The sequence below is a fragment of the Danio rerio genome, chromosome 7 (assembly GCF_049306965.1).
Source record: "Danio rerio strain Tuebingen ecotype United States chromosome 7, GRCz12tu, whole genome shotgun sequence".
Lineage (NCBI taxonomy): Eukaryota > Metazoa > Chordata > Actinopteri > Cypriniformes > Danionidae > Danio > Danio rerio.
The window spans coordinates 27,794,907-27,806,566 of record NC_133182.1 but is presented as its reverse complement, the minus strand read 5'-3'; the positions used below and the strand labels follow the sequence as shown (position 1 = coordinate 27,806,566).

At 30.8% G+C, this 11,660-nt stretch overlaps 1 protein-coding gene across 3 annotated transcripts in view; it reads left to right on the top strand.

The window, feature by feature from the left end:
• The window catches only part of pde3b (phosphodiesterase 3B), a 96,196-nt gene that overhangs the window by 15,918 nt on the left and 68,618 nt on the right, over window positions 1-11,660 (top strand). The window contains exon 1 of one of the 3 annotated variants that reach the window (XM_073908523.1): window positions 6,374-6,762. The exons of the other annotated variants lie outside the window; for them this stretch is intronic. The gene's annotated coding sequence lies outside the window, so the exon portion shown is untranslated. Of the gene's footprint in view, window positions 1-6,373; window positions 6,763-11,660 lie in introns of those variants that run through there. 3 annotated transcript variants of the gene reach the window in all.

Genomic DNA, 11,660 nt, shown 5'->3' with positions numbered 1-11,660 from the left:
TGTTTTTAATCTTTGAATGATGTGGTTGGAGAATGTGTGTGTGTGTGTGTGTTGAAAAGAAAAGGAGAATCTTCATATATTTTTGCGATTAATTCGGACGGGTGTTTTTCTGAGAAACTGGCATCTTTCTGCAGCATGTGTGAGTTGGTGGTTGTGTGTGTTGTATCTGTTAACACTGAGTTACGCAAATCCTCCCTCTGACGACCCAAAGTCGCAAATTTCAAAAGAGCAGCCGGGGCTTGTTGACAGTGAGGAGCAGTCTTCATAGCGCACCACTGTCATTTTAGAGTCATTGAGATGCTCTTGTTGTTTTTAATATTAATAATATGAATTAGGTTTATGTATTTTAACTTTTCTGTTGACATTTTTTTGTCAAGTACCCAAAAATAAATTTAATTCAACTACTGTATAATAATCATGTACTCTTTACTGGACTTATTCACTTATTCAAATAATATAATTCATAATATATAATTAATAAATAATTTTTATTTTGATCATCATCATCATCATCGTTATTAATAGACAGATTTAATGCTTCACTTTTTTTTTAGACCAAAAGCAAATTCATAATGTCGATGAGTTTTATTATTGTTTATTTATTTATAATGATTTATTTACTTATTAATTATGTTGTTTCTTTTTCATATTTGTTTTAAATATGTACACTACTGGTCAAAAGCTTGGGTCAATTTTATTTTATTTACTTATTATTTTAAAGAAAAAAATTGTTGTTCATCAAGGCATTTATTAAATGAAGAAACAAATGATTAAATTGTGAATTATTTATTTATTAAATATATATTTTTGTTACTTATGTAGTTTCAAATGAAATTACCACTCCAGTCATTATTGCTTTTTTTACTATTACCATTATAATTATATAATAATAGTAATAATAATAATAATAACAATTAAAGTTAATATTAGAGTGATTTCTGAAAGATCATTCAACTCTGATGACTGGAGTAATAAATCTGGAATAAATTATTAAATAAAATTATAAACTACTTTTAAACTTATTTTATAGTGCAAAACGATTCACAATGTTGCAGTTTTTTTTAAAACATTTTAAAATCCTACTGACCCCAAACTTTTGACTGCTAGTGTATGTACATATATTTCAGTTAAAATTTATTTCCTCCTTATTCTAATAAAAACTGTTGTTGTTGGTTTGAAATGATTTGAACTACAAATAACCATGCACTGCATTCTATTACTGTATTTTCCCCCTTGTACAATAATAACAATAAAAAAAGATTACATTATGAGCATATTTCCCTGTGATGATTAATTATACAGTTGAAATCAGAATTATTAGCCCCCTTTAATTTTTTTTCTTTTGTAAATATTTCCCAAATTATGTTTAATAGAGCAAGGACATTTTTACAGTATGTCTGATAATATTTTTTCATCTGGAGAAAGTTTTATTTTGGCTATTTTCAATATTTCTCAATATTATTAGCCCTTTTAAGCTATATATTTTTTCGATAGTCTATAGGACAAACCATCATACAATGACTTGCCTAATTATTACCCTAACCTGCCTAGTTAACCTAATTATAACCTAGTAAATGAAAAAAATCTTATGTCTGTTAAAAAGAAAATGGGGAAAATATTAAACAGGGGGGCTAACAATTCTGAGTTTGTGTGTGTGTGTGTGTGTGTGTGTGTTTGTGTGTGTGTGTATATATATATACATACATATATATACATATATATATTTGTAATAAGTTATTTGTGTTATTTCGTTGTTATATAAATAATAAAAATAAACAAATAATAATAAACAGATGCCTTATAATAAATAAACATATTTATCCTATTAAAAAAAGTTGTCAATTTGTTTAGTCTCGGCTAGATTTATAGTTGGGTTCCCGTTGGTAATAGTGTTTGATCATCTAATAATGTGTTGGGCCGGTTTTAATGTGAAATGTGCTCTTTATTGAGGGCAGCGGCAGATAAATGTTCTCTGTTGTGCCAGGAACCGCGCCAAGCTGGAATATTTCAACGGCTGACGCTTTCACTCGCATTCTTTGCATCTCTCTCACTTCGTAAGTTGTCCGTTGCAGCTCCGCACAAAGAACCGTAACACAAAACCAGCTGTTCCTTACCATTTCTTCCCCAAAATCCCTTTTTTTAAAAAAATGTTAAAGTCCTAACAGCACCTGTAGCGTGAGTGATTGAGGTGCAGGAGGAAAGGGTTAACAGAGGCTGCTGTCTGCACACTGAAACAGGATGCAGCGAGTGCATTGTCAGCCTGCTGGTGTGAGTGCAAACAGATGAGGAAATGCTGGAGCGGCTACTCCAAAACTGCGTTACTGTGGAGACCGTTTGCGTCATGATCGCCAGCAATTAGCTTGCAGCTCTTTAGTTTTTCATGCTGCCTGAGCCGAGCTGAGCTGAGCTGAGCAGCAGTTGCTGAAAGTGCCGAAGTGCTGCTGTTAGTTTGGTTACTGTTACTAACGGTGCAGTGCATTGATCTATACCTAGTGATTAGCTTCTTGGTTTCTTTCTTTTTTATTTACAATTTGCAGCTGAAGCTTTTTATTTGTGGTAAATCTAGATGTGCTTTTTAATAATAGAATGTATTGGGATAATGATGTTGGAGGGATTTCCCAATACTGACGAGTAGTTTTTTTACTTTTAGAATGGATTTTAGGATTATTTAGATTGTTGTATTCACATTGATTTCTTCACATCACCAAATGCTTGAAGATTTAATAAGCTGTTTATTTAAAAAAAAAAATGTTAATCTGGTGTACAACATGCCTGAGTTATTGATTGAAAATGTTCAGATTATTTTATAACATGTTCTTTGTTATAACTTTTTCGGTAAGGCTACATTTGTTAATAGTAGAGCTGGACAAAGATAAATTGCGGTTGATCACATCCAGAATCAACATTTGACATAATATTTGGATGTCTGTTGTATATATTTATTATGTACATGTGTGATACATACACATACATAAAAACAAAACTACGCAAAACAGTTTTGTTACATAGATATTTCAATTTTACATATAATGTGCATCACTCACACACACATACACACACATATAGCACTTTTTAATATCAGCTGTTTATTAATACTGCAGTCAGGGAAATGTAGACTTGTTGTAAACCTCCTGAATGTAATTCTTGTATTGTATTGGTGTAACATAAGACAGAGCTTTGTCATCGAATCATTCATGAGTTTCTAATGAATTACTAATATTTTTAGAAAATCCTCTCCTGACCTTTTTATTGAACACGCATGGAATTGGATTGATATTCCAACAATATATATGAGCAATTCCATGCAAATGTCAACTTTGCCATGAAAAAAAAAGTTTTTGCCAAAATAGCGAAACTGTGTTTCTGTGTTTTTTTAAGCAACCAAGTATTTTACAGTGCTTTAAAAATACTCAAAAAAGTCTTTTAATGTTTTTGAAGAATTATATTTGATTTACCAAAATCACACAAGTGCCAATTTCACATCTGTCACATCCATAATTGAATTGAATTTATTGAATGGGATAGCCCCTTGAGATGAATCATCTCATTTTCGAGAGGGTCCCTCGAATGGGGTTCTAATGGATAGATGTCGCATCCATAACGGAGATTTTTCCACATAAAGGCACAAAATGTTAAATAAAATAAAATTAGTCATGTTTGTTCTATAGCGAGCAACACTCTCCTTTTGATTAGCATTATTTCTTTTGGGTTGTGGAGTTTTATTCACAGAATTTCTACAAAGTTTGTTGTATACTGTAAACTCGCAGACTTTTTTTGTGTTGCATCCATAACGCATCTTTATTTTCCTTCCATCACTCTGGGTAGTTGTTTTGGAAAAACAGATGTTATAAACAGATGTTTTTATATAATGTTAACATACTTTCTAGGAATTTATGTTTTGAGATTTTGCTGTAAATGTCACATCTATAACTCTGGAATTGCTCATATAAATAAATACACATTTTTTTTTAAATATATACATGTATGTACACATGTATATTATGTCAAAACTTTTATTTTGGATATGATTAATTGTGATTAATTGATTTAATGATTAATTAATCTTTTCCCAGCACTAGTTATCAGTGATCAATTAAACCCAACTGATGAATAAAAACACTTTTATTAATTACATTTTTGTGGAGATTATGACTAATAAAGTTTAGTTGCTTTTTTTATTTTTACTAACCTTATCATAATGCAAACATTTTCACAATCTTGATCTCAGTAAATACAATAATATTTACTGATTGCAATATTTTCTAACATTACAATATTTTTATGTAATGCGATATATATTGTGATATAAATGCGTTCACCTGATAACTTGAATAGCTTGTAAAGAATTCATCATTTTAGATTGATTTGGATGATTTTGTAGGTAAGAATACAGTGCTCCCCATAATTAAGTACTTTATTAAGTAATAATTAAGTAATAATTTTTAACATTACAATATTTTTATTCAATGCGATATATATTGTGATATAAATGCGTTCACCTGATAACTTGAATACCTTGTAAAGAATTCATCATTTTAGATTGATTTGGATGATTTTGTAGGGAAGAATACAGTGCTCCGCATAATTAAGTACACCCCATTATGAAAATGAATATTTGTATCCATTTCTCAGTAAATATAGGCAATCTAGTTTGGTGCATTTAAAATATTAAAATATACTTAAAAAATATCAAGCATAGTTTAATACAACAGATAAAAGATGCAAACAAACAATTTATCCTTTATTGTAGAGTCAAACAGTATTCAGAAGTAGAAATTAAATAAGCACTGTATAATAATAATAATAATAATAATAATAATTATTATTATTATTAATATAATAATAAATAATAATAATAACACTATCGTTTTAATTAAGTAAATAACTAAATAATGTTTAATTAATCTTTAAGATACAAATGTTTTTTTATTGTTATTATATTGTTATTTATTGTGCCCATTTATTGTGGCTCAAGTTTGCTTCAAATTCTTACAGTCAGGCCTTAAAAACACATGCAAATAAAAAAAAACTTTTACTCGAAGGTTAAAATATGAACTTACTCCAACATGTTGTTAACTGTAATGTCTGGTCAATATAGTCCTAACTACATTGCAGATCCCTGCTGTAGGGCTGGGTGATTAATCGAAAAGTAATCGGCATTCAGAATCTATAATCAATCAAAATTTTCCAGGTAAATTTTTTACAATTACAATTACTGCGTGTGGAGTCATGTGGCCATTTGTTACTATTGTGTTAATTTGCACTACATTGTCGATTGACGAAGCTATGCGAGAGATGCCTTGAGATGGCATACTTTTCATCACATAAATATTTTTAAAATTAAAACATTTGCTTACGGAAGATGCAAGAAATGCACTGTTTATAATATTATTCACAGGATATGCAAGATTTTGCTTATTTTCTACTTTTAATATGAAACACATTGAAAATAATTTATTTTGTTTCCAAAAGTGCAACTTATTTATTTGTGACTGTTGGTGTTTTGGCAAAGTTGTTCAATGTTGATGTCTAATAACTATAGTAGATAGTGTGTGTTTTCTTCACTTATTTTTATATCAAGTACTGCATATTTACTGTACAAAACCTCTCAGTAAACTATAAGGGGCAAATAATAACATAAATTGAATAAATAAAACAATTGTTTATTAATCGTAATCAAATTACAATTAATCGAGATTTTAATTTTAGGCCAAATCGCCCAGCCATACAATGTGACTACAGACTCCCACATTGCGATATCAATTCTGAAACTATATATTGTGCTGCCCTAAGACCTATTATACTTTATAATGCTTAAGAAAGAAATCTAATGTTTGAAACAATCGTTTTGCGGTAAATGATAATAAACAATAAATCAATGTAGACTACTTTGTATATGCACTATTTTTGCTTATGTCACTATCAAGATAATATCAAATAGCATAATAAAAGCCTCCGTAATCATCGTTAAAAGAAAGTTGGCTACCATCACATGCCTAGCCACATTTTTTTTTTTTTAACTCGTCTTGATTCAAGTGCAGTGTGTTTTTTTTCTCTTTAATAGTCTACATGTGATTGACTTGGTCAGCATTGATATATTTGATTAATTTAGCACTGCAGGATATTTGAGGACAAGCCGTATGAGTATAACTCTTGTCAAATTGTACTCTGGCTGTTCCTCATTTCTTCAGCTTCTTATCTCTCTCTCTCTCTCTGTGTGTGTGTGTGTGTGTGTGTGTGTGTGTGTGTGTGTGTGTGTGTGTGTGTGTGTGTGTGTGTGTGTGTGTGTGTGTGTGTGTGTGTGTGTGTACATGCTCTCGCCTGCCGTATCCATGCAGTGTCTATATATTTTGGGCACATTCATGGAAACATGTGAGAGATAAGTGCAGCTTTTCCTGGATGTGTTGAAGTGGCAGACTCGCACCTTCCCTTTAGTGAACGGCCACTATAGGAGACCCGTGGGTCAAAAACGGGGGGACGTCTGGCACACACCTTCGCCTCTTTATATATTAGCACATCTCATTGGTTTTAAGTAGGCCCAGGGATTTTCTGCATGGCTTATCGGCGAAGGTTTATTGCACCATAAGGTTTCCAGACACTCAAACATTTAAGCTGGCCTAGGAGCTCTTAAGTCTACAAGGACGTTGTTGATCCTCGTATGTGTCCAGCGGTTTGAAAAAGCTGTTTGTTCACTCGGCCAGCTGCGGGGGGACGAAAACATGGTCTGCTCTGACGGGGAGGAGGGATTTGTGGGTCGTATGGGTGAGTATTTGAGCTCGGGATGCCTGTGTCTAATTTATTTAAAGGTCGGGATTGTCATTCGGCTTCGGCTGTTTGAGCTTCATGACATGAGAATGAAAGGCATGCGGGTTTTAAATGTTTATTATTAATTTGTTTCTGATTATTCATCACACTCCTCGGTTTATAATATTTTAATAGCTTTATTACAGAAAACCTATATTTATAATGAATGCAAATGCTGTACACATTGTAGAAACACTATTACAGTCACGTTTCTAGTGGTTGAAGTAATAATCAGAGATGCACATTGAATTATTAAATGTTATACTTTAGAAATACTAAAATGGAAGTGAGTTTTATCTTTTACTGGTTTATCACATTAAAAGGGTTTTTAATTCGTAATATTTTTAGTTATTTAAGAGTTGCTTACATTTAATTTTGTCATGTAAATTATTCTGTAGGACTGCACGATATTTGGGAAAATCTAACATTGCACTTTTTTTATCCTGCGATTATATATTGCGATTTTAATAAAATTTCACCATGATGAGTTGAATAAGTATTCGGGAAGAATTTTTAATTTTAGATTGATTGGGGTGATTAAGGGAGTGCAGATAATATAATAAACAATCTACCAGCATCAGATGAATTCAATGAAGAAAAAGATCCAAAATAAATAAACAGCGTTTAATTGTTTTCCGATGAGTGGAATTGTATTCAGGTATAAGCATGGGATGATAATCGTTTTGGGTATACCACGGTTTGGAAAAGTCAAGGTTTTAAAACTTACAGCATTTTCTTCTATACTTCTATGGTATGTGTAATTTACAATTTTCTATTTTAGTTTTTAGGACAACAGTATGTTCAGCAGAAAAGATGCCATTTTAAATTGTTTAGTTTTTTTAATTTGTTTTTGAAACTATGAAGACAGCAAAAGTCACCGATTCATTTGAATTATTTATTTATAATTTACATGTTTACTGCTCCAAAATATTATAAATGTTTCTTAAAATAAAATATTTTGTGTAGAGTAATTGAATAATCAAATGTAAAATAATAATGCATAGTCTTCGTTTTATAAACAATTCAATACAATTATTTACAAATGGTAAAAAAGTTTTAAAAAGGTTACAAACGGTACAATTTGTTATGTCTGAATGCTTTTAAAATCCTCACACTGTCACAGGCCTCAAATAAACATTTGCAAAATGATAAATTATAATCCAGACTCAACATTGCACATACTCACAATGTGTCTATTGCGATGGATTACATTGCGATTTATCAATGTTGAAACTATATATTGTGCAGCCCTACTGTGAAGGCATATAATAGGTTTAGCTAAATCAAACTGGGAAATAGGTATGGAGCAATTGGTGTCGGTTGAACTTTTCACAATTAATAAAAAGATAGCAAATAGAACAACAAATTAAAAAAAAAACAGTTAAAGACTATAGATTTACATTTCTTTGTAAAGTTTATTTACAATTTAAATAAATTGTTTAAGGTGTTACTTATTTTATCAAAGCTTTTTGAATTTTTAAAAAAACTTTATTTACAATACTTTACCAAAATGTTATTCATTAATAAAAAAAATAAAAAATAATAATCATAATTAAAAATATTTTACTTGGATTTAAGAAATTTTATAATTAAATTCTAAAGTTATTTAATGTGTCTTTTTATTTGGTTTATTATTTAATTTTATAATTTTGTCTTCAACATGTAATTTCAGTAAAAATAATTTCATTTTAATTTCTGCATGTATATTGCTCCATAAAGACATGGAAAATGTATTACCTTAAATCAAAGTGGTCTATGTAAAAAGTTTTCAGAAAGCTTAATGCCTTCACATTTTTGCATATTTAGGGCAGCATTCAATTTCTGTGCTAATACATTACACCGCTATAAACCACATATCTTTAAAGCAGAGCTGCTCTCCTTTTTCCTCCTCTTTTTTTTGTCTGCTTTTTTTCTCACTTTGACCATCTGTCTGTCTCTCTCTCTCTTTCTCTCTCCCTCTGTGTGTTTCAGTCTTATTTGAAAACAGTGTCAGCACTGCTGCTTTTACACCAAAAGCCTGTTGCTAGGCGACTGCTGACGTCAGTAGAGGCTACAGAGGAAGGTCTGTGTGTTGAGCTGCTCACTGAAAGAGGGCAAAACTAGCAAACGCACTGACTGCACAAAGCCCAACTCCTGGAAGAGCTTGACTAAATATTACAAACATTTCTTTTTTGTGCAAAGTTTTTGCTGTGAAAATGTAATGCTCATGAAATGTGGTCCTTCTAGCGCACCCCCCTCCCCCCGGGTCTGTTTTCAGCTTTGGCTTTGATGACGTCAGTCGCGTTTCGAGGAGGGGAAAAGTCAATCATTAGTGTCAGAAGAAGAGCCCCGAGCCGAGTCGAGCAGCCATTCTCAATTCTCTGCACTTTGTTTATGCTAGTCAGGAAGTCCTTCTTTTAAACAGGTCAAACTGTTAAAGGCAGATGTTTTCAAAGGTTTTTTAGTGTTTTTTTTTAATATTGTTTTGTAGAAGCAAGATTTTTAGGGAGGTTTTTAAGTGTAATTAGGGTTTTACAGTTTTGTTTTATTTCTGTGAAAACTGAAATTAAATAAACTATCCTGGGGCAGAAATTTTATATAAACTTAACATAAAAGTGTATGAAGTGCAGGTTTTGTTAGCAAATAGAATTTATAAACATGTATCATGTAGCATATTAAAAAAGTATGCAATGATACAGTTTTCCCTAAGATCAGTTAAAAATTCTACATAATATGGCTGCACAATATTGGAAAAAATGACCTTTTGATGTTTTGTTTTTCTGCAATTTTTTTTATTTATTTTTAAATTGTTTATGTTATTAGGCCTAAATTGACATTCAGAACCTGTAATCAATCTATTTTTTTAATTACTTTCCCTACCATCAGAAAAGCCTTGTGACAGCATGTTTTCATTGCAATAAAACTATTATTTACATTAAAATATTTGTTTACATAAGGTTCAATAAATGCTCTGTTAAATATTATTTACAGGATATACAAGATGTATTTCATTTAGAAGAGATTCTGCTTATTTTCTACTTTTAATATGAAAAACATAATAATACTTAATTTTGTTTAACTGTTTGTTTTAGGCAGTGTGTGTTTTAATTCCAGTTCTTCAACGGTGAAGTAAATAATCTTAGATAGCAGGTAGTGTGTATTATCTTGAATTATTTTAAAATCAAGTTAAGCACCCTTCATTCATAAATCTCTCACTTGTGATATGTGAGCATATTTACTGTACAAAACCTATCTGTGAACTATGAATGCAAAGATATGTAATAAATAAATCAAATAATCGTTCATTAATCGTAATCGAGTTCAAATGTTTAATTAATCGAGATTTCAATTTTTAGGACAAATCGCCCAGTCCTAATTGTGATCTGCAAATAATTTTACAAGATGACTCTATTTGGAAAAAATTCCTAATATTTTTATATTGATTGAAATGATTTGTAATCGAATGCATCTGCATAAAATACATAAATTTATGCCAAAAAGAAAGAAAGAAAATGAATTAAAGCGCAGATAAAAAATTAAATGAACAATACTTAGTTTTTGGTTTGACTTTACCAGTATTGAAGTATAGAGATTTAATACTCAAACCTAAAACAACATTGAATAGTCTTTATACTATTGTATTAAAAGATTAAAGACAATTAAACTTCATTAAAGTGGCAAACTTTTTAAGTTCTTGTGCCCAAATGGCTAGAATTCTCTTAAAATCTTACAGTCACAAGCCTTAAAAAAAACACATCCAAATAAAAGTCTCTCATCTTATTAAATTTGAGTTAATCCTTGCAACAATTCCGCAAATCACATGTTTTGAACTGTTTTCTGGTTATTTATAATCCCAATTTGACATTGCAGATCCGGCAATGTTACTTGCAGATTTGCACATAGCCATATCAATGCTGAAACAATATATTGTGCAGCCCTACTAAATAATAATAATAATAATAATAATAATAATAATTATTATTATTATATTAAAATTATTGCAATTGTTATAGCTGTTTTAAAATTAATTGAATTTATAATTGACATATAATTTTCTTTATTGTCTTTCTTGACGTTCATAGGGCTAAAAATGGAAAAAAAGGTTAAAACCATATGAAAATATGTATAATTTTTAAATCAACATTTTACATTTTCTTCTTAGTGAAAATATACATTTGAATGACCTTAACCTGTATGGTTTTATCTTATTAATCAGTTTAATATTTTTGATTCATTTTAATGTTATTTTTTGTTTAATTTAGGTTCTTTCAGGTCCATCCGCATATTTACATTCGCTTTGATTCAGAGCTGTGATTCGTCCAAGAATAATATTATAATAGAACAAATTATAATAACAATAGCTATATAAACTAATGCATTTAATATTGGTTTTTCTTTAACATTACTTAAACTACTATTAATTGTCATTCAAGATGTTTCTTTCAGCTCTGTTCGCATAGTTACACATTGACATTCTTACTGGTACAGGACTATGATTTCCTCTAAGTTATAGATGGCAATAGAAAAACAACATCGTAAACATAAGTAATGAGGCATAAAAGTACTGTCTGTTAAATCCTGAGAGGGCTGTGTGTGTTTCTTTTGGGTTTTGTGTACTTGCTCGTGTGTGTGTGTGTGTGTGTGTGTGTGTGTGTGTTATGAATGACGTGAGCTGTCATGAGAGATAAGAAGGCCACTCAAGCATGTGGCTTAATGAAGAGTGTGATAGGCGTCTGTGCCAATCACGTGGCCATTAGCACACAAGACTGGTTACTTTAGTGAGCTCCTGCGCGAGATTAAATCAGAATCGCGGCCCACCCAAACCGCCACATATGACGCACACACTGTTCCCCACCAGGTTAATGAATAAAGGCCTC